General features: G+C 46.4%; 1 protein-coding gene across 1 annotated transcript in view; it reads right to left on the bottom strand.

The window, feature by feature from the left end:
• The window catches only part of LOC120928809, a 29,948-nt gene extending 19,214 nt beyond the window's left edge, over positions 1-10,734 (bottom strand). Inside the window, exon 1 of the mRNA XM_040339820.1 lies at positions 10,666-10,734. The gene's annotated coding sequence lies outside the window, so the exon portion shown is untranslated. The remainder of the gene's footprint in view (positions 1-10,665) is intronic.
• Positions 10,735-21,857: the final 11,123 nt, after the last annotated feature.

Raw genomic sequence — 21,857 nt, 5'->3', positions numbered from 1 at the left:
AGAGAACAAAATGGCGGTCATTGCAATACTTTGTCACACCGTATTTGCGCAGCGGTCTTACAAGCGCACTTTTTTTTTTTATTGTGAAAGATGACGTTACGCCAAGTAAAATTGATACCCAATTGTCACGCTTCACAATTGCGTCCGCTCGTGGAATGCCGACAAACTTTTACCCTTTAAAATCTCCATAGGCGAAGTTTAAAAAAAATCTACAGGTTGCATGTTTTGAGTTGCAGAGGAGGTCTAGGGCTAGAATTATTGCTCTCGCTCTACCAATCGCGGCGATACCTCACACGTGTGGTTTGAACACCGTTTACATATGCGGGCGCTGTTAACGTATGCGTTCGCTTCTGCACGTGAGCTCGGCGGGACGGGGCGCGTTCCATGCAGTCTGGGGGGAAAGGAAGTATTAGGCTCCATTCACACCTAGGCGTTCTGGATCGCCGCAATTTCAACATCGCAACCCCAAACGTGGTGCGATTTTCCCCACGATTGTCAAGTGACAAATTGCGCTACAATCCCGGTGACTGCAAATGCTCGTGGATCTGTGCCAAGATTTTGGTACATGAGCATTTTTGGAGTGGAGGGAGGCCCATTCAAATGAATGGTGCCGCTTAACCACTTAAGGACCGCCTCCTGCACATTTACGTCGGCAGACCGGCACAAGCACGTACCTGTACGTCCTCTTTTAGTGCCCAGTCGCGGGCGCGCGCCCGCCAACCGGTCCGAAGCTCCATGACCGTGGGACCCGCGGACCCGATCGCCACTGGAGTCCCGCGATTGGTCCCCGGAGCTGAAGAACAAGAAGAGCCGTGTGTAAACACACCTTTCCCGTTTACCACTATGGCGCCGTCATCGATCGTGTGTTCCCTTATATAGGGAAGCACGATCAGTGACGTCACACGTCCAGCCCCTCCCCCCTACAGTTAGAAACACATATGAGGTCACACTTAACCCCTTCAGTGCCCCCTGTGGTAAACTCCCAAACTGCAATTGTCATTTTCACAGTAAACAATGCATTTTATAAAAAAAAATTGCTGTGAAAATGACAATTGTCCCAAAAATGTGTCAAAATTGTCCGATGTGTCCGCCATAATGTCGCAGTCACGAAAAAAAACCCGCTGATCACCGCAATTAGTAGTAAAAAAAAAAGATTAATAAAAATGCAATAAAACTATCCCCTATTTTGTAAACACTATAACTTTTGCGCAAACTAATCGATAAAACGCTTATTGCGATTTTTTTTACCAAAAATAGGTAGAAGAATACGTATCGGCCTAAACTAAGGAAAAAAACGTTTTTTTATATATATTTTTGGGGGATATTTATTATAGCAAAAAGTAAAAAATATTGCATTTTTTTCAAAACTGTCGCTCTATTTTTGTTTATAGCGCAAAAAATAAAAACCGAGTTGATCAAATACCACCAAAAGAAAGCTCTATTTGTGGGAAAAAACGCCAATTTTGTTTGGGAGCCACGCCGCACGACCGCGCAATTGTCAGTTAAAGCGACGCAGTGCCGAATCGCAAAAACTGGCCAGGTCCTTTACCTGCATTTTGGTCCGGGTCTTAAGTGGTTAAAATACGCAATAAAAAAAAAAAAAGCTACAAAAAATTAAATAATGAGTGGCTGCAGCTGTTGTCGTCGTGTCCCGGAGTTCACTTTTTAACATATCAGAGATTTCAGCAGCAGCACCTGAATGAATCTTTTCAATCTTCTGTTTAAAATGTAAAATATGAGGATTGTCCTCGCTGCGGGGTCATTTTCTCTTCCGTTCCTCTCTGAGATTCCCGGGAGCTTTGCTATGAGATAAACTTCCTGTCCCCCCCCCCCCTTCTCTGAAATCCCCCGGGGGAGACGCTGGACTGACACCAGCCCTGCTGATCCGGCAAAAGGAATTTATAGCCACAGAGGAGAAACAGGAAAGAGCCGATATTCAGCAGACAGGAAGTGTGGGGGGAATCTCTCCATGGGGGACATAGAAAGCCAGACAAAGGGATTTAACCCTTCCCTGCTCCCAACTGTTTGGTCTGGAAAAGAAAGAAAGAAAAGAAAAGGAAAGGAAAGGAAAAAGAAAAAGGAAAAGAAAAAGAAAAGAGAGAGAGAGGAGGACAGCCAGCCAGCCAACGAGAGAGAGGAGGACAGCCAGCCAGCCAACGAGAGAGAGAGAGGACAGCCAGCCAGCCAACGAGAGAGAGAGAGGACAGCCAGTCAGCCAACGAGAGAGAGGAGGACAGCCAGCCAGCCAACGAGAGACAGGAGGACAGCCAGCCAGCCAACGAGAGAGAGAGAGGACAGCCAGCCAGCCAACGAGAGAGAGAGGAGGACAGCCAGCCAGCCAACGAGAGAGAGGAGGACAGCCAGCCAGCCAACGAGAGACAGGAGGACAGCCAGCCAGCCAACGAGAGACAGGAGGACAGCCAGCCAGCCAACGAGAGACAGGAGGACAGCCAGCCAGCCAACGAGAGAGAGAGAGAGGACAGCCAGCCAGCCAACGAGAGAGAGGAGGACAGCCAGCCAGCCAACGAGAGAGAGAGAGAGGACAGCCAGCCAGCCAACGAGAGAGAGGAGGACAGCCAGCCAGCCAACGAGAGAGAGAGAGAGGACAGCCAGCCAGCCAACGAGAGAGAGGAGGACAGCCAGCCAGCCAACGAGAGAGAGAGAGAGGACAGCCAGCCAGCCAACGAGAGAGAGGAGGACAGCCAGCCAGCCAACGAGAGAGAGGAGGACAGCCAGCCAGCCAACGAGAGAGAGGAGGACAGCCAGCCAGCCAACGAGAGAGAGGAGGACAGCCAGCCAGCCAACGAGAGAGAGGAGGACAGCCAGCCAGCCAACGAGAGAGAGAGAGAGGACAGCCAGCCAGCCAACGAGAGAGAGAGAGGACAGCCAGCCAGCCAACGAGAGAGAGAGAGGACAGCCAGCCAGCCAACGAGAGAGAGAGAGGACAGCCAGCCAGCCAACGAGAGAGAGAGAGGACAGCCAGCCAGCCAACGAGAGAGAGAGAGGACAGCCAGCCAGCCAACGAGAGAGAGAGAGGACAGCCAGCCAGCCAACGAGAGAGAGAGAGGACAGCCAGCCAGCCAACGAGAGAGAGAGGAGGACAGCCAGCCAGCCAACGAGAGAGAGAGGAGGACAGCCAGCCAGCCAACGAGAGAGAGAGGAGGACAGCCAGCCAGCCAACGAGAGAGAGAGGAGGACAGCCAGCCAGCCAACGAGAGAGAGGAGGACAGCCAGCCAGCCAACGAGAGAGAGGAGGACAGCCAGCCAGCCAACGAGAGAGAGGAGGACAGCCAGCCAGCCAACGAGAGAGAGAAGGACAGCCAGCCAGCCAACGAGAGAGAGAGAGGACAGCCAGCCAGCCAACGAGAGAGAGGAGGACAGCCAGCCAGCCAACGAGAGAGAGGAGGACAACTGTTTGGTTTGGAAAGAAAAAAAAAAAGAAGAAAAAGAAAGAAAAAAAGAAAGAAAAAAAGAAAGAAAGATTAAAGAAAAAAAAGAAAAGGAAAAAAAAAAAAAGAAGAAAAATAAAAACAAACATAACAAAATAAAAAAGAAAGGAAAGCAAAAACAAACATAACAAAATAAAAAAGAAAGAAGAAAAGAAAAGAAAGGAAAAGAAAAGAAAAGAAAAAAAGAAAGAAAAGCAAAGCAAGGCAAGAATAAAAAAAAGCCTCTACCCGTTTAGTAGATGAGCCCCGGGGTTCAGTTATCCGATCTGTACCATAATATAATCCCTCTAATCTGACATTTACAACCCAGCTGAGAACTTGTACACTGAACTAGGAAGTTCCCGAGGTACTTTCCAGTAAAACTTCTTGTAATAAAAATTAATAGATAAATCCATTTCAGTAAATGTCCTGTGACGGGTACGACAATAAATGTCACGGGGAATTTACAATATTTGCACATTTATAACCAACTACCACATGGTAGATCTTCAGGAACAAAGAATGAAGTGACTGAACTGTGGAGAATGAGATCCCAAGGATCATCTGAAACAAGGTAAAAAATGGTGGAAGTGATGTCTATATAACAAAGAGAGATATAGAGAGAGATCCAGAGCGAGTTCTCACAGGCTGGAGATGGAATCAGGAGAACAGACTGTCCCAGCAGTGTGCCCAGAGAAGCCCCACCGTCCAGTACATGAAAGCTCCTTCCATGCTTCACCAATACTAAAAAAGGTATGGAGTCCACCAATAAAGCTCCCCCCCCCCCCCCCCCTTTAATCCAAAAGACAGAGAGCCAGCCAGCCAAAAGAGAACGAGAGAGAGGACAGCCAGCCAGCCAGCCAAAAGAGAACGAGAGAGAGAGAGAGGAGGACAGCCAGCCAGCCAAAAGAGAACGAGAGAGAGAGAGGAGGACAGCCAGCCAGCCAAAGAGAACGAGAGAGAGGACAGCAAGCCAGCCAGCCAACGAACGAGAGAGAGGAGGACAGCCAGCCAGCCAACGAGAGAGAGGAGGACAGCCAGCCAGCCAGCCAACGAGAGAGAGGAGGACAGCCAGCCAGCCAGCCAACGAGAGAGAGGAGGACAGCCAGCCGAGAGAGAGAGGACAGTCGGCCAGCCAATGAGAGAGAGGAGGACAGCCAGCCGAGAGAGAGAGGACAGCCGGCCAGGCAGAGAGAGAGAGGCCAGGCAGAGAGAGGGCAGACGCAGAGCGCACTCTGTCTGCCCGCCTCGCGCTCTGCCTGCCTCATGCTCCGCCTTGCTGTCTCTCTCTCTGTCTGCCTGCCTCTCTCCGGCTGTCTCTCCCTCTCTTTCTCTCCCTGGCTGTCTCGCGCTCTGTGACCAGGCAGGCGGACTCAGAGCCCTTGACAGCGAGAGAGGCTGAAAGAAAATAAATAAAATAAATAAGGAGCGCCAGGCAGAGAGAGAGAGAGATGTTACGGTGTGTGAAGAGAGAGGGACGTGAGGAATCCTGGACTGAACACCCCACGTGTGATCTCCCCTCTGTACTCTCACCTCCTATCCCCTTTATATTACTTCTTTCATCTCCCCAATACAACCAATAAGAATTGTCCCACAACTGCCAATAAAGCTGATTGGCCCGTATACAGACAGGGTAACATGGTGAAGGTCACTCGGGGTTACATGGGGACCCCACATATCTGGAATACAAAGAAGTAAAAGTTTTACCTGCGGAGGGATGAATATCCCGGCCACACTGTACAGACCCCAGGATGTCTCCGCTTCCCCTGTATCCGGCCTCAACGGACAATGAATGAGCGGCTGTGCCAACCCATCGTCCAATCAGAGAGGTGACACACGAGACTGTAAAGCCCACACAGGAAACGGTGGAGTCATCTTTCTGGCTTAGCAGAGAAGTGGGGAGGGGCTTTGCTATCTTCCTATGAGAACACTCCCCCATGCATCCTGCCCCCCCCACACATTGTTACTTTGTAGACTATTTGTTGTCACTCCGTGTATCATTTATTCCCCTCCCGGTATTCAGGAACGGTTGTCCGGTTTGAGAGCGTTTTGCAAGACAAGCAAAAAATAGTTTTAATAATAAATTTTGCCTTGATATACAAGCGACGTCTTGATATAAGAGCAGCGTCATGTCACAACCGAGTATAAAAGAGAAAAGAGGCGCCTCTAAGTGTAGCAATATGGTTACATTTAACACCGCTTGCCAACCGGGCCAATTCTGACACTTCAATCCTACATGGAAAAATCATCATTTTTTTTTTGCTAGAAAATTACATAGAACCCCCAAACATTGTTTTTGTTTTTTTTTAGCAGAAACCCTAGAGAATAAAATGGCGATCACTGCAACTTTTTATCTCGCACGGTATTTGCGCAGCAATTTTTCGAACGTGTTTAAAAAAAAAACAAAAAAACTTTGGGCCAGATTCACGAAAAATTACGGCGGCGTAACGTATGTCCTTTACGTTACTCCGCCGCAAGTTTTCATCGTAAGTGCTTGATTCACAAAGCACTTGCGTGTAAACTTGCGGCGGCGTAGCATAAAGCCGTCCGGCGCAAGCCCGTCTAATTCAAATGGGGCGGGGACCATTTAAATTAGGCGCGTTCCCGCGCCGAACGTTCTGCGCATGCTCCATTTGGAAATTTTCCGCCGTGCTTTGCGCGAAATTATGGCGCCCGACATGTTTTTTGAACGGCGACGTGCGTAACGTACTTTCGTATTCCCAGACGTCTTACGCAAAAAAAAAATATTAAAATTTGACGCGGGAACGACGGCCATACTTTAACATGGATGGTGTAATTTTACACCATCTAAATAGCACTCTTAACTTTACGACTGAAAAAAAAAAGAAAGAGAATGCGACGAACGCGCGTACCTTCGTGGATCGCCGTAATCAGCTAATTTGCATACCCGACGCTGGAAAACGACGCAAACTCGACCCAACTGCCGCCGGAGAATTACACTTACGATCCGAAGGCGTACGTGTCGGATCTATGACAAAAGCCGTCGTATCTTGGTTTGAGGATTCCAAATCAAGATACGACGCGGCAAATTTGAAAATACGCCGGCGTATTTCTGCTGTGAATCTGGCCCTTTATGCTTTAAAAAAAAAAAAAAAAAACAGTAAAGTTAACCCAATTTTTTTGCATAATGTGAAAGATGAAGTTACGCCGAGTAAATAGATACCAAACATGTCAAGCTTCAAAAATTGCACACGCTCGTGGAATGGCACCAAACTTCGCTATTTAAAAAAAATACTGGTTTACTGTTTGCGTGTTTTGAGTTACTAGAATTATTGCTCTCGCTCTAACGTTCGCGGCGGCACCTCACATGTGTGGTTTTCATATGTGAGCAGGACTTATGTGTTCACGGGGACAGGGGCGCTTTAAAAAAAAAATAATAATAATAATATTTACTTACATTTTTTTAATTTGACACAAAAAAAAAAAAAAAAATAAAAAAAAAAAAAGAATCGCTGACCGCCGCCACTAGTAGTAAAAAAAATGTTTTTAATAAAAATGCCACAAAACTATCCCCTATTTTGTAAACGCTATAAATTTTGCGCAAACCAATCGATAAACGCTTATCGCGATTTTTTTTAACAAAAATAGATAGAAGAATACGTAACGGCCTAAACTGAGGGGAAAAAAAAAATACTTGTTATATATATTTTTTGGGGGATATTTATTATAGCAAAAAAGCAAAAAAATATTGAATTTTTTTCAAAATTGTCTCTCTTTTTCTGTTTATAGCGCAAAAAATAAAAACCGCAGAGGTGATCAAATACCACCAAAAGAAAGCTCTATTTGTGGGGAAAAAAGGACGCCAATTTTGTTTGGGAGCCACGTCGCACGACCGCGCAGTTGTCAGTTAAAGCGACGCAGTGCCGAATCGCAAAAAAGGGCCAGGTCCTTAACCTGCATAATGGTCCGGGGCTGAAGTGGTTAAAGTAGCGCAGTGCTTCTCCTTCCATAATTTCTACAAACGGAGTGGCTGAGAAGTGATGTTTTGTTTGTTTTTCTGTCGCCAACAGCACTGTTTAGGCAGATAACCTGTTGGGTACTAATTTGCGTGGTACTTTTTGTGCCGGGGAATGCCCCAAAGGCTCCGTTAAAAAAAAATCAATAAAGAGAGAGAAAAAAAAAAAAGTACCGCAGTGCTAAATAGCCTGGTCATGAAGGGGGTAAATCTCCCAGAGTTGAAGTGGTTAAAATTGTAGACTCGAGTGAGAGGATATCTTTCCAATGTGAGGGGAATCCCTTCTTTCTAGACGCAAGCCATCTGGATCGTGGCGCCTCCCTCCCACTTACCACGCGTACGAGACGTTGGTGGGCTGTCCCTCGGTGGCGCTTATAATAATCAGGGCTCAACAAATCCCGGTCGCCAGGTCGCCATAGCGACTAGAAATAGTGTCCTGGTGACTTGGCTTGTTTTTTTGTGAGCTGGCGCCATCTGGTGGTGAGCCGTTGGTATTACAAGTTATTACCACCAGATGTGAGCTGGCGCCATCTGGTGGTGGCCGTTGGTATTACAAGTTAAGCATTACAAGTTAAACAGCAATTCTAAATGTCATTTTTCACTATTTTCACTGCCATCTTCTTCCCTCTAATTAGAACCCCCCCAAACATATATATATTTTTTATCCTAACACCCTAGAGAATAAAATTGCGATCGTTGCAATACTTTCTGTTACGCCGTATTTGCGCAGCGGTCTTACAAGCGCACTTTTTGGGGAAAAAAATGACACTTTTTTTAATTAAAAAAAATAAGACCACAGTAAAGTTATCCCCATTTTTTTTATATTGTGAAAGATAATGTTACGCCGATTAAATTCATACCCAACATGTCACGCTTCAAAATTGCGTCCGCTGGTGGAATGCCGACAAACTTTTACCCTTTAAAATCTTCATAGGCGACGTTTAAAAATATCTACAGGTTGCATGTTTTGAGTTACAGAGGAGGACTAGGGCTAGAATTATTGCTCTCGCTCTAACGATCGCGGCGATACCTCACATGTGTGGTTTGAACACCGTTTACATATGCGGGCGCTTCTGCGCGCAAGCTCGTCGGGACGGGGTGCGTTTTCTGGCTCCTAACTTTTTTTAGCTGGCTCCTAGATTCCAAGCAAATTTGTCAAACCCTGGCTTATATGGGCGTCTTTTTCCGGGGGAGGGGTCAGACACTTGGGGCACTCTACCGATTGGATCCTATGCACTCTCTTGGAAATGGTCCCCTCCATTCAGTACCAGGTAACTCTGCACTTCACCAATAACCTCCATTCACCTCAATTCTGGACTTGGTCATCTGGTGGGTACCATTTCACCTCCTCCTCCCGCCTTCCTTCACCTTTATTTTTTCTTTGATTAATTCACACTTTCGGTACCCTCACCTCTCCCCTCTTCATCCCCCCCCCCCCCCCCCCATACAGTCACCATCCACCATTGTCTAAAATTCATCTACGACCGTCTTCCCCAGCAAACCCCACCCATCACCATCCCCCACCTCCTCAGAGTGCCCTACAGTCTCGGGTCCACCCCGGATGATGCCTGTGTTGGCTGCCGTTGCTGGGCTGCCCCGCCTCAGCTCCCGGTCATAATGTCTCTGGATGGCTCACCACCAATATACGGATCCCAGCGAGTACACATGTCTTCTGGGGGGGGGGGGGGCACCTCTACCTCATCCATTATCATGTTTGACATACGATAGACTATCTTTATATTCTTAAAATTACAGAGGCACCGCACACCTGCTCCTGATGAGTGGCACCGACCCACGAAACACGTCGAGCTACCAGATGCCGTGCTTTAATTTTAAAGGGGTTGTAAAGGTGAAAAATGTTTTCCCTAAATAGCTTCCTTTTTTTTTTTGTAATAATAATAATGATAATAATAATAATAATAAAAATAATAATAATATAAAAACAACAATAATAATATAAACACAAAGTAAATTAGCCAACAAGATAAAATGCGAAAATAAATGATCCAAAGTTAACAATAATAATATTATTATATTAATAAAAATAAAATATTATTAACTTTGGATCATTTATTTTCACATTTTATCTTGTTGCATTATTTACTTTTATATTAATAATAATTGTTTGTATATTAATAATAATAATAATAATAATAATAATAATAATAATAATAAATAATCCAACAAGATAAAATGTGAAAATAAATGATCCAAAGTTAATAATAATAATATTTTATTATTATTATTATTATTAATAATAACTTTGGATCATTTATTTTCACATTTTATCTTGTTGGATTATTTACTTTTATATTAATAATAATTGTTTTTATATTATTATTATTATTATTATTATTAATAATATAAAAGTAAACAATCCAACAAGATAAAATGTGAAAATAAATTATCCAAAGATAATAATAATAATATTATTATATTAATAATAAAATATTATTAACTTTGGATCACTTATTTTCACATTTTATCTTGTTGGATTATTTACTTTTATATTAAAAATAATTGTTTTTATATTATTATTATTATTATTATTAATAATAATAATAATATAAAAGTAAATAATCCAACAAGATAAAATAAGAAAATAAATGATCCAAAGTTAATAATATTTTATTATTAATATAATATTATTATTATTATCTTTGGATAATTTATTTTATCATTTTATCTTGTTGGATTATTTACTTTTATATTAATAATAATTGTTTTTATATTATTATTATTATATTATTATTATTATTAATAATAATATTATAAAAGTAAATAATAATAATAATAATAATAATAATAATAATAATAATAATATAAAAGTAAATAATCCCAACAAGATAAAATGTGAAAATATATATATTAAAACAAAAAATGTTTTTAATATATAAACAGCAACAAAAACATATATATAAATAATAAGAAATAAATTATTGTTAAATTATATAAATATAAATGATTATAACTGATATAAATAATAATTTAGAAGGGTTGCACATTCCTAGGAAGGAGATATAAAATATAGGGGATCTCATAGTTTCCCGTCAGGCTGATCCTCGGGCTTCACACACACAGGACCCCCTCTCTATGGCTCCCTCCTCCCCTCCCCCTCACTGGAGAGGCCGTATTGGGTGTCAGGAAAAGTTGGGTGACACTTCGCCTCTAGCGTGTGGACCCTGAATCACCCCAAATCCCTGCCGGGCCTCTAATTCGCCCCCGTCGGTCATTTTCACCACCCAGACAACCGGAACTCACCAACTTCACCGCCACCGAGACTCGCTCACCGGCGCCGCCTACTTCCCTCACGGGGACCGTCCCACCTCTCCCGAGACCCGCCGCTAGAGGCCGAACCCCCGCCCCTTCTCGCTGCCCCCATAGCTGCTTATCGCTGTGCTAGAGGTCTCCGATAAAATGGCCGCCGGGTGCAGTGTCACATTCCGCTCCCCATCACAGAATGCTGCGGAAGTGACGTTTTGTCGCCGCCATCTTGCTACACCCCACACTCCTGGACAGTAAAGATAGAGTGAGAAGGGGGCAAGCGGACATCTTGTTACACCCACGGGGTCACATTAGCAACCATGTAAGGTTTGCTGCTGCTTTTAAAATGTAACATCAAAACAGTCCGTCGGATTAAAAAATACTGTATTTAAAGCGGGGGTTCACCCAAAAAAACAAGTATATAACATTAGATTCAGTTTGCCTCAAACATGTACAGTATGCCGTTTATTTTTTTTTGGGGGGGGGGGGGGGTGTACATACGGAATTATTGGTCTTTTCCTCCTGGCTTCCGGGTACTCACTCCTGCGGGACTGGGCGTTCCTGTGCAGTGCCGCAATTCTACATTGACCAAGATAAACTGTAGTCTTCACAAAAATGGCCGCCCTCCCGCTGTCTCGTCACATATGGCTACCCAGCCATCACAGATTGCTACGGAAGTGATGTTTTGTCGCCGCCATCTTGCTACACCCCACACTCCTGCACAGTAATGATAGAGTGAGAAGGGGGCAAGCGGACATCTTGTTACACCCACCGGAGTTTTAGATTTCACAGTTATTTTCAACACAAAACGGAGCTTATATGCTTAAAGCGGGGGTTCACCCAAAAAACAAGTATATAACATTAGATTCAGTATACCTCAAACATGTACAGTATGTAGGGTTGCCACCTTTTCTTTGAGCCAAACCCAAACACTTTAGCGGCACAGGGCACTTTTTTTTCGTAGTATAGACAATCGCATAATAAAAGACCTGGGGCACCTTTCAGGCAGACTGAAACCCGGACACAAGATCCCAAACCCGAACTGTCCGGGTGAATCCTGGACAGGTGGCAACCCTAACAGTATGCCGTTTTTTTTGGGGGGGGGGGGGGGGTACATACGGAATTATCGGTCTTTTCCTCCCGGCTTCCGGGTGTTCACTCCCGCGGGACTGGGCGTTCCTGTGCAGTGCCACAATGTCATCTGGGACTTCGCCCATGTGATTGACGTGCCTGAGAAAAACTCCCACCGGCGGATAAGGCGCGTCATGACTTTCCGAAAATAGCCGAACTGCGAGTCGGGTCTATATGGCGTCAGCGCTACACGGCTCCTAGTCAGTGTGCATTTATTAATGGTTTCAAAATGTTTCCTCAAAATCGTTTGTCAATAAAGTTTTGTTAATTCATGGCAACAAACAGGAGGTGATGTGAGTATAAAGGGAAATGGGTGTTTGATGACGCCGGATGGTTTTCCTCGCACACGATTGGCTATTCAGCTGGGAGACACCTGATCCCTTGCATATAAATTCCGCCTTATGAAACCGGAAGTGATGTCCTTGATGACTCCCTGGCGGAGGTGCCACCCTTCTCTCCCCAGGAGGACGGGACAGCCAAGCCGGGGGATGCGCCTGGCTGCATATGACGGTCACAAGTGGCTGCATATGGTGGGCACAATGGCTGCATATGACGGTCACAAGTGGCTGCATATGGTGGGCACAATGGCTGCGTATGATGGGCACAAGTGGCTGCATATGGTGGGCACACTGGCTGCGTATGATGGGCACAAGTGGCTGCATATGGTGGGCACACTGGCTGCGTATGATGGGCACAAGTGGCTGCATATGGTGGGCACACTGGCTGCGTATGATGGGCACAAGTGGCTGCAAATGGTGGGCACACTGGCTGCGTATGATGGGCACAATGTCATTCAAAGTCACACAGCGCTGACAGCGGTGATCCTAGCACAAGTATGAGACTTTTCATCCCCAGGGAGTGGGAAAGGACGAGGGGGCGGCACCACGAGACCGGAGACAAAGAAAGATCGACAACATTTATTTATTTTTTTATATTTTTTACTTTCCGTTATAAAACATTTGCATCAAAAATATAAAATGTCCTCCTGGATTTCAGTCAGTCTGTCTTCTGCTCCATATCTTTGGGAAAAATAAATCCCAATAAGTGTCTATTGGTTGGTTGGCGGCAAAGCTCTCGCGTCTACAAACCACGGGATATTTCCACTAGTAATTGCGGCGATCAGCGACTTGTGGCGTGACTGCGATACTGCGGCAGAAAACTGGACACTAACTGACACCAATGAAGGGACACTATTCCCCCCACTGACACCAATGATGGGACACTATTCCCCCCACTGACACCAATGATGGGACACTATTCCTCCCACTGACACCAATGATGGGGACACTATTCCTCCCACTGATACCAGTGATGGGACACTATTCTTCCCACTGACACCAATGATGGGACACTATTCCTCCCACTGACACCAATGATGGGACACTATTCCTCCCACTGACACCAGTGATGGGACACTATTCCTCCCACAGACACCAATGATGGGACACTATTCCTCCCACAGACACCAATGATGGGACACTATTCCTCCCACAGACACCAATGATGGGACACTATTCCCCCCACTGACACCAATGATGGGACACTATTCCTCCCACAGACACCAATGATGGGACACTATTCCTCCCACAGACACCAATGATGGGACACTATTCCTCCCACAGACACCAATGATGGGACACTATTCCTCCCACTGACACCAATGATGGGGCACTATTCCTCCCACTGACACCAGTGACGGGACACTATTCCTCCCACTGACACCAGTGACGGGACACTATTCCTCCCACTGACACCAGTGACGGGACACCATTCCTCCCACTGACACCAGTGACGGGACACCATTCCTCCCACTGACACCAGTGATGGGACACTATTCCTCCCACTGACACCAATGATGGGACACTATTCCTCCCACTGACACCAGTGATGGGACACTATTCCTCTCACTGACACCAATGATGGGGCACTATTCCTCCCACTGACACCAGTGATGGGACACTATTCCTCTCACTGACACCAATGATGGGTCACTATTCCTCCCACTGATACCAATGATGGGACACTATTCCTCCCACTGATACCAACAATAAGACACAGTTCCTCCTAACAAAACCAATGATAAAGCAATGTTTACTCCCACTGATGCTGGAACACTTTCTACTTCCACTGGCCACAGTCTGACACCCCTAAAGCCTGAAGGACAATTACCCCGTGTGTACGGGGCATTACCCACTTAACGACCGCCGCATGTACATATACGTCCACAGAATGGCACGGACAGGCACATTGGCGTACCCGTACATCCCTGCCTAGACGTGGGTCGGGGGTCCGATCGGGACCCCTTCCGCTGCGTGCGGCGGGCGGATCCCCTCAGGGAGCGATCCGGGACGAGGGCGCGGCTATTCGTTTCTAGCCGCCCCATTGCGATCGCTCCCCGGAGCTGAAGAACGGGGAGAGTCGTGTGTAAACACGGCTTCCCCGTGCTTCACTGTGGCGGCGTATCGATCGAGTGATCCCTTTTATAGGGAAGACACGATCGATGACGTCATTCCTACAGCCACACCCCCCTACAGTTGTAAACACACACTAGGTGAAACAAAACTCCTACAGCGCCCCCTAGTGGTTAACTCTCAAACTGCAACTGTCATTTTCACAATAAACAATGCAATTTAAATGCATTTTTTGCTGTGAAAATGACAATGGTCCCAAAAATGTGTCAAAATTGTCCGAAGTGTCCGCCATAATGTCGCAGTCACGAAAAAAATCGCTGATCGCCGCCATTAGTAGTAAAAAAATATATAATTAATAAAAATGCAATAAAACTATCCCCTATTTTGTAAACGCTATCAATTTTGCGCAAACCAATCGATAAACGCTTATTGCGATTTTTTTTTTACCAAAAAAATGTAGAAGAATACGTATCGGCCTAAACTGAGGAAATTTTTTTTTTTTATATATGTTTTTGGGGGATAATTATAGCAATGAGTATAAAATATTGAATTTTTTTCAAAATTGTCGCTCTATTTTTGTTTATAGCGCAAAAAATAAAAAACGCAGAGGTGATCAAATACCACCAAAAGAAAGCTCTGTTTGTGGGAAAAAAAGGACGCCAATTTTGTTTGGGAGCCACGTCGCACGACCGCGCAATTGTCCGTTAAAGCGACGCAGTGCCGAATCGCAAAACCTGGCCTGGTCTTTTAGCTGCATTTTGGTCCGGGTCTTAAGTGGTTAAGGAGGATATACAAGTGTAGACTTTGTAAACATATCTAACAGGGCAGTCTTTGTGTTTGATATTCAACTTCTTATTTTTTTTTGTCTGTCATTACTTAATTAAAGCTGATACCTTCAAGTGTTTGTGCGATTTCTGCACATCTCGAAAAAAAAACATAAACTACACTTTATTGTCAAAAGTATTGGGACACCTGTCTTTACATGAACTTTAACCACTTAAGGACCGCTTCCTTCACATATACGTCGGCAGAATGGCACTGCTGGGCACAGGTACGTCCAGGGCTGGACTGGGACAGAAATTTGGCCCTGGACTTTATCCAGACCGGCCCACTTTAATTTTAAGTGTCCCCCTTGCATCAGAGTCCCCCTTACATCAGCGAGTCCCCCCATCAGAGCCCCCCTTGTATTAGAGTCTCCCCCATCAGAGTTTTTCTTGCATCAGAATGTCCCCCATCAGATATTTTCTTGCATCAAAATTTTCCCTCCTTGCAAAGAGTCCCCCTTGCATTAGTGTTCCCCTTCAGTGTCCCCCCCTCCTTGCATCAGAGTGTCCCCCCTTGCACCAGAGAGCCCCCTTTGCATTAGAGTGTCCCCCTTACATCAGAGTGTCCCCCTTACATCAGAGTGTCCCCCTTACATCAGAGTGTTCCCCCTTGCACCAGAGAGCCCCCTTTGCATCAGAGTGTCCCCCCTTGCATCAGAGTGTTCCCCCTTGCATCAGAGTGTTCCCCTTTGCATCAGAGTGTTCCCCCTTGCATCAGAGTGTTCCCCTTTGCATCAGAGTGTTCCCCCTTGCATCAGTGTCCCCCCTTGTACCAGAGTGTTCCCCCTTGCATCAGAGTGTTCCCCTTTGCATCAGAGTGTTCCCCCTTGTACCAGAGTGTTCCCCCTTGCATCAGAGTGTTCCCCCTTTGCATCAGTGTCCCCCCTTGTACCAGAGTGTTCCCCCTTGCATCAGAGTGTTCCCCTTTGCATCAGAGTGTTCCCCCTTGTACCAGAGTGTTCCCCCTTGCATCAGAGTGTTCCCCCTTGCATCAGTGTCCCCCCTTGTACCAGAGTGTTCCCCCTAGCACCAGAGTGTTCCCCCTTGCATCAGAGTGTTCCCCCTTGCATCAGTGTCCCCCCTTGTACCAGAGTGTTCCCCTTTGCATCAGAGTGTTCCCCCTTGCATCAGAGTGTTCCCCCTTGCATCAGTGTCCCCCCTTGTACCAGAGTGTTCCCCCTTGCATCAGAGTGTTCCCCCTTGCATCAGTGTCCCCCCTTGTACCAGAGTGTTCCCCCTAGCACCAGAGTGTTCCCCCTTGCATCAGAGTGTCCCCCCTTGCATCAGAGTGTTCCCCCTAGCACCAGAGTGTTCCCCCTTGCATCAGAGTGTCCCCCCTTGCATCAGAGTGTCCCCCCTAACACCAGAGTGTTCCCCCTTGCATCAGAGTGTCCCCCCTTGCATCAGAGTGTCCCCCCTTGCATCAGAGTGTTCCCCCTAGCACCAGAGTGTTCCCCCTTGCATCAGAGTGTCCCCCCTTGCATCAGAGTGTCCCCCCTTGCATCAGAGTGTTCCCCCTTGCATCAGAGTGTTCCCCCTTGCATCAGAGTGTTCCCCCTTGCATCAGAGTGTTCCCCCTAGCACCAGAGTGTTCCCCCTTGCATCAGAGTGTTCCCCCTTGCATCAATGCCCCCCTTGTACCAGAGAGCCCCCTTTACATTAGAGTGTCCCCCCCTTACATTAGCGTGTCCCCTATTGCATCAGAGAGCCCCCCCTTGCATCAGACTGTCCCCAATTGGATTAGAGTGTCCCCCCCTTGTACCAGAGAGCCCTCTTTGCATTAGAGTGTCCCCCCTTACATTAACGTGTCCCCTATTGCATCAGAGAGCCCCCCTTGCATCAGACTGTCCCCCAATGCATTAGAGTGTCCCTCATCAATGTGTTCCCCATTGCACCAGGGTAGGGTGACCACGTGTCCCGGATTGCCCGGGACAGTCCCGCATTTTGCAGGTCTGTCCCAGGTCCCGGGCTCCTTCATTCCGGGACAGTACAGTGTCCCGGAATGAAGCTGACACAGCCACCCCCCCCCCCTCCCCTCTATCTGCTGCCCCCAAAAAAGTCCACCACAACGCCGCTTTACTCACTGACAGCACTTGTCCTGGCCGGGAGAGTCTGGGGAGGCACAATCCCCGCCCCCTGCTTGTAATTGGAGAAATCATAAATCCTGCCTCTTGTGTCTAATCACAGCAGGACAGTGTAAAGCTAGCATTGGAACAAGGTAAAATGGGTTTCGGCCAGTCATGACAAGTGCTGTCAATGAGTAAAGTGGCGATGCGGCTGCCTTTTTTGGGGGCGTGATCAGTTCTTCTGGGTAGAGCGCACATCCGCCACCCCAGCTGTGCTGTGATTTATTACAGCGCAAGCTGATTTTTGGGAAGGGGGTCCCTGAATGGCCGTTTGCGAATGTGTCCCCCATCAAAGTGTCCCCCCCCCCCCCTTGAATCAGAGTGCCCCCCTCCCACATGTACTCATTCACAGCTCTCCAGAAAGGCAGCATTGTTCCTCTCTCCAGTCATGTGATAAGTGACAAGGGAGAGAGGAAGGAAAGTCTGCCGGCTGTCTATCTCCCCCTATAGGACGGGAGGGAGCAGAAAGGCTAATACTTACCCCAGCAAATGACGGCTGCTGCTTCTCTTGACAGGAGTGAAATCACGATTACTCACTGTCAGAGAGGAGCGGCTCAAGGACTGCACCTGACCGGCCCACCGGGGTAGTCCCAATGGCCAGTCCGTGCCTGGGTACGACCCGGTCCGAAGCTCCGTGACCGCGGGACCCAGTCGCCGCTGGAGTCCCGCGATCGCCCCCCCCCCCCGGAGCTGAAGAACGGGGAGAGCTGTGTGTAAAACACAGCTTCCCCGTTCGTCACTGTGGCGCCGCCATTGATCGTGTGTTCCCTTTTATAGGGAAACACAATCAATGACGTCACACCTACAGCCACACCCCCCCTACAGTTAGAAACACAAATGAGGTCACACATAACCCCTTCAGCGCCCCCTTGTGGTTAACTCCCAAACTGCAATTGTCATTTTCACAGTAAACAATGCATTTTTTGCTGTGAAAATGACAATGGTCCCACAAAAATGTGTCAAAATTGTCCAAAGTGTCCGCCATAATGTCGCAGTCACGAAAAAAAAAACAAAAAACGCTGATCGCCGCCATTACTAGTAAAAAAATAAAAAAAATATTAATAAAAATGCCATAAAACTATCCCCTATTTTGTAGACGCTATAACTTTTGCGCAAACCAATCAATAAACGCTTATTGCATTTTTTTTTACCAAAAATATGTAGAAGAATACGAATCGGCCTAAACTGAGGGAAAAAAAAAAAATCTTTATATATTTTTTGGGGATATTTATTATAGAAAAAAAGTAAAAAATATTGAATTTTTTTCTAAATTGTCGCTCTATTTTTGTTTATAGCGCAATAAATAAAAACCGCAGAGGTGATCAAATACCACCAAAAGAAAGCTCTATTTGTGGGGAAAAAAAGGACACAAATTTTGTTTGGGAGCCACGTCGCACGACCGCGCAATTGTCAGTTAAAGCGACGCAGTGCCGAATCGCAAAACGGGGCCAGGTCCTTAACCTGCATAATGGTCCGGGTCTTAAGTGGTTAAAGCGGATTCCACCCGCAAATTTTTTTATTCTTTTTTTTTTAAGTCAGCAGCTACTAACAGTGTAGCTGCTGACTTTTAATAAGGACACTTACCTGTCCTCGGCGCCAGCGATGATGGGACCCCCCGACGGCGATCGCTCAATCCTGGCGCCTCCATCCTGACCAAGGGAAACAGGCATTGAAGCCCTATGGCTTCACTGCCCGTTTTTTACTGCGCATGCGCGACTCTCACAGCGCTTTGTGAATGGGTGGCTGCCTCCTGGGTTACACACAGCTCCCAGAAGGCAGCGCGGCTCATTCACCACAAGACACCGCGACGCAGGACGAAGAAGAAGAGGACCGCGGTGGAGGAAGAGGCAGAAGAGATACTTCCGCATAGCAACCGCCCTTTCTGGGGAGTACAATTTTATTTTATTTTTTTAGATAAAAAAAAAATAAAAAAATCGGGGTGGAACTCCACTTTAAAAGATGACAATCACTCTCCAAACTGTTACGATTGGTTATTTTCTTACACACTAGTCCTGTATATACCACAGCCAAAATTGGAATAAACTTGTTCCATCCCAGGGCTGCTTAACCACTTAAGCCCCAGACCATTATGCAGGTAAAGGACCTGGCCAGTTTTTGCGATTCGGCACTGCGTCGCTTTAACTGACAATTGCGCGGTCGTGCGACGTGGCTCCCAAGCAAAATTGGCGTCCTTTTTTCCCCACAAATAGAGCTTTCTTTTGGTGGTATTTGATCACCTCTGCGGTTTTTTATTTTTTGCGCTATTAACAAAAATAGAGCGACAATTTTGAAAAAAAAAAAAAAATATGCAATATTTTTTACTTTTTTCTATAATAAATATCCCCAAAAAAGATATAAAACAACTTTTTTTCCCTCAGTTTAGGCCGATACGTATTATTCTACCTATTTTTGGTAAAAAAATATCGCAATAAGCGTTTATCGATTTGGTTTGCGCAAAATTTATAGCGTTTACAAAATAGGAGATAGTTTTATTGCATTTTTATTAAATATTTTTTTTTTTTTTACTACTAATGGCGGCGATCAGCAATTTTATGCGACATTATGGCGGACACATCGGACAATCTTGACACATTTTTGGGACCATTGTCCTTTTCACAGCAAAAAATGCATTGTTTACTGTGAAAATTACAATTGCAGTTTGGGAGTTAACCACAGGGGGCGCTGTAGAGGTTATGTGGGACCTCATATGTTGTTCTAACTGTAGGGGGGCGGGGCTGGACGTGTGACGTCATTGATCGTCTTTCCCTATATAAGGGAACACACGATCAATGAAGCTGCCACTGTGAAGAACGGGGAAGGTGTGTTTACACACAGCTTTCCCCGTTCTTCAGCTCCGGGGACCGATCGCGGGACTCCGGCGGCGATCGGGTCCGCGGTCACAGAGCTTCGGACCGGGTCGCTGGAGCGCGACCCACGGCTGGGCACTTAAAGAGGACGTACAGGTACGTGCTTGTAGCCAGCCGTGCCATTCAGCCGACGTATATCTGCCGGAGGCGGTCCTTAAGTGGTTAATGTAATGCCTGGTTTGATCATCGTGCCAAGCCGTAAAGACAGGGGAACCTTTGGCGAAAAGGCATCTATAACCCAAAATTTGTTACATTTTCTAATATTATAACATTTGTTATCTTTTAGGTGGATTCAGAAAGCCCGCCCTAACTTTGCGGAGGCGTAGTGTATCGTGTTTACACTACGCCGCCGTAAGTTAGCGAGGCAAGTACACGATTCACAAAGTACTTGCCTGCTAAGTTACGGCGGCGTAGTGTAAATGTGGCGGGCGCAAGTGCGCCTAATTCAAAATAGGCTGAGGGGGCGTGTTTTATGTTAATTTTGGTTGACCTGACGTGATTGACGTTTTTTTGGAACGTCGCATGCGCCGTCCGCCTACATATCCCAGTGTGCATTGCGGCTAAGTACGCTGCACGGTCCTATTGGTTTCGACGTGGACATAAATTAAGTCCAGCCCTATTCACGACTTACGCAAACAACGTAAAATTTTCAAATTTCGACGCGGGAACGGCGGCCATACTTAACATTACTATTCCAGCTATTTGATGGAATAACTATAGGCCCGATAATGCGTTACGTAAACTGCGTATCTGTACTGCGTCGGCCGGGCGTACGTTCGTGAATAGGCGTATCTAGCGATTTACGTATTCTACGCCGACCGCAATGGAAGCGCCACCTAGCGGTCAGCCTAAAAATTACACTTTAGGATACGAGGGTGTAAGACACTTACGCCGCTTGTATCTGAGCCTAATTTAAGCGTATCTGGTTACCAGAATACGCTTAAATTAGCGCGGGCGCACATTCAGACTTAGGCTGGCGTATCTACTGATACGCCAGCCTAAGTCTTTCTAAATCCACCTAAAAAATCTGTAATTACCTAATTAAAGGTCAATACCTTTAAGTATTTGTGCAATTTCTGCACCATGTCGAAAAAAACCAAAAAACTTGACGCAAAGATTCAAATTTAGACTTTACTTTACTCTTCAAAACGATTGCGTTTGCCTTCCTGTGGTAAAGAATGTTGGTTGTCCAACTTGAGGAACATTCTATTGTATGGACAGAAGAAGTTGGGGGGACGAGGTGAACGGCGGCCATATCTGGCTGTTGGAGGAGGTCCTTGGAAGGTGGCAGCCATGTCTTCTTCTTCTTCTTCCTCGTTCTTGTTTCAGACAGAAGCTTGATGCCTCAAAACTTGCTCTTGGTGGCGCCGCGCCGACCTTCTAAAATTCTGTCTTTACGTATCTAAACGCCCCTTTTATTTGAACCCCTATTCCAACAGAGGGGTGCACTAGGTAATTCACGAACCCTTATGCCGCGTACAGACGATTGGACATTCCGACAACAAAATCCTGGATTTTTTTTCCCCGACGGAGGTTGGCTCAAACTTGTCTTGCGTACACACGGTCGCACAAATGTTATCGGACGTTCCGATCGCCAAGAACGCGGTGACGCACAACACGTACGACGGCACTATTAACCACTTAAGGACCCCTTCACGCCGATTTACGTCGGCAGAATGGCACAGCTGGGCACATCAACGTATGTACGTTGCCCTTTAAGCCCAGCCGTGGGGGGCACAGGACCCGGTCCGAAGCTCCGTGATCACGGCCGCAGGACTCGCGGACCCGATCGCCGCTGGAGTCCCGCGATCGGTCCCCGGAGCTGAAGAA

The sequence above is a fragment of the Rana temporaria genome, chromosome 2, assembly GCF_905171775.1.
Source record: "Rana temporaria chromosome 2, aRanTem1.1, whole genome shotgun sequence".
In the NCBI taxonomy this organism is placed as follows: Eukaryota; Metazoa; Chordata; class Amphibia; order Anura; family Ranidae; genus Rana; species Rana temporaria.
The sequence above is the reverse complement of the archived record's forward strand: the minus strand, read 5'-3'. Positions and strand labels throughout refer to the sequence as shown.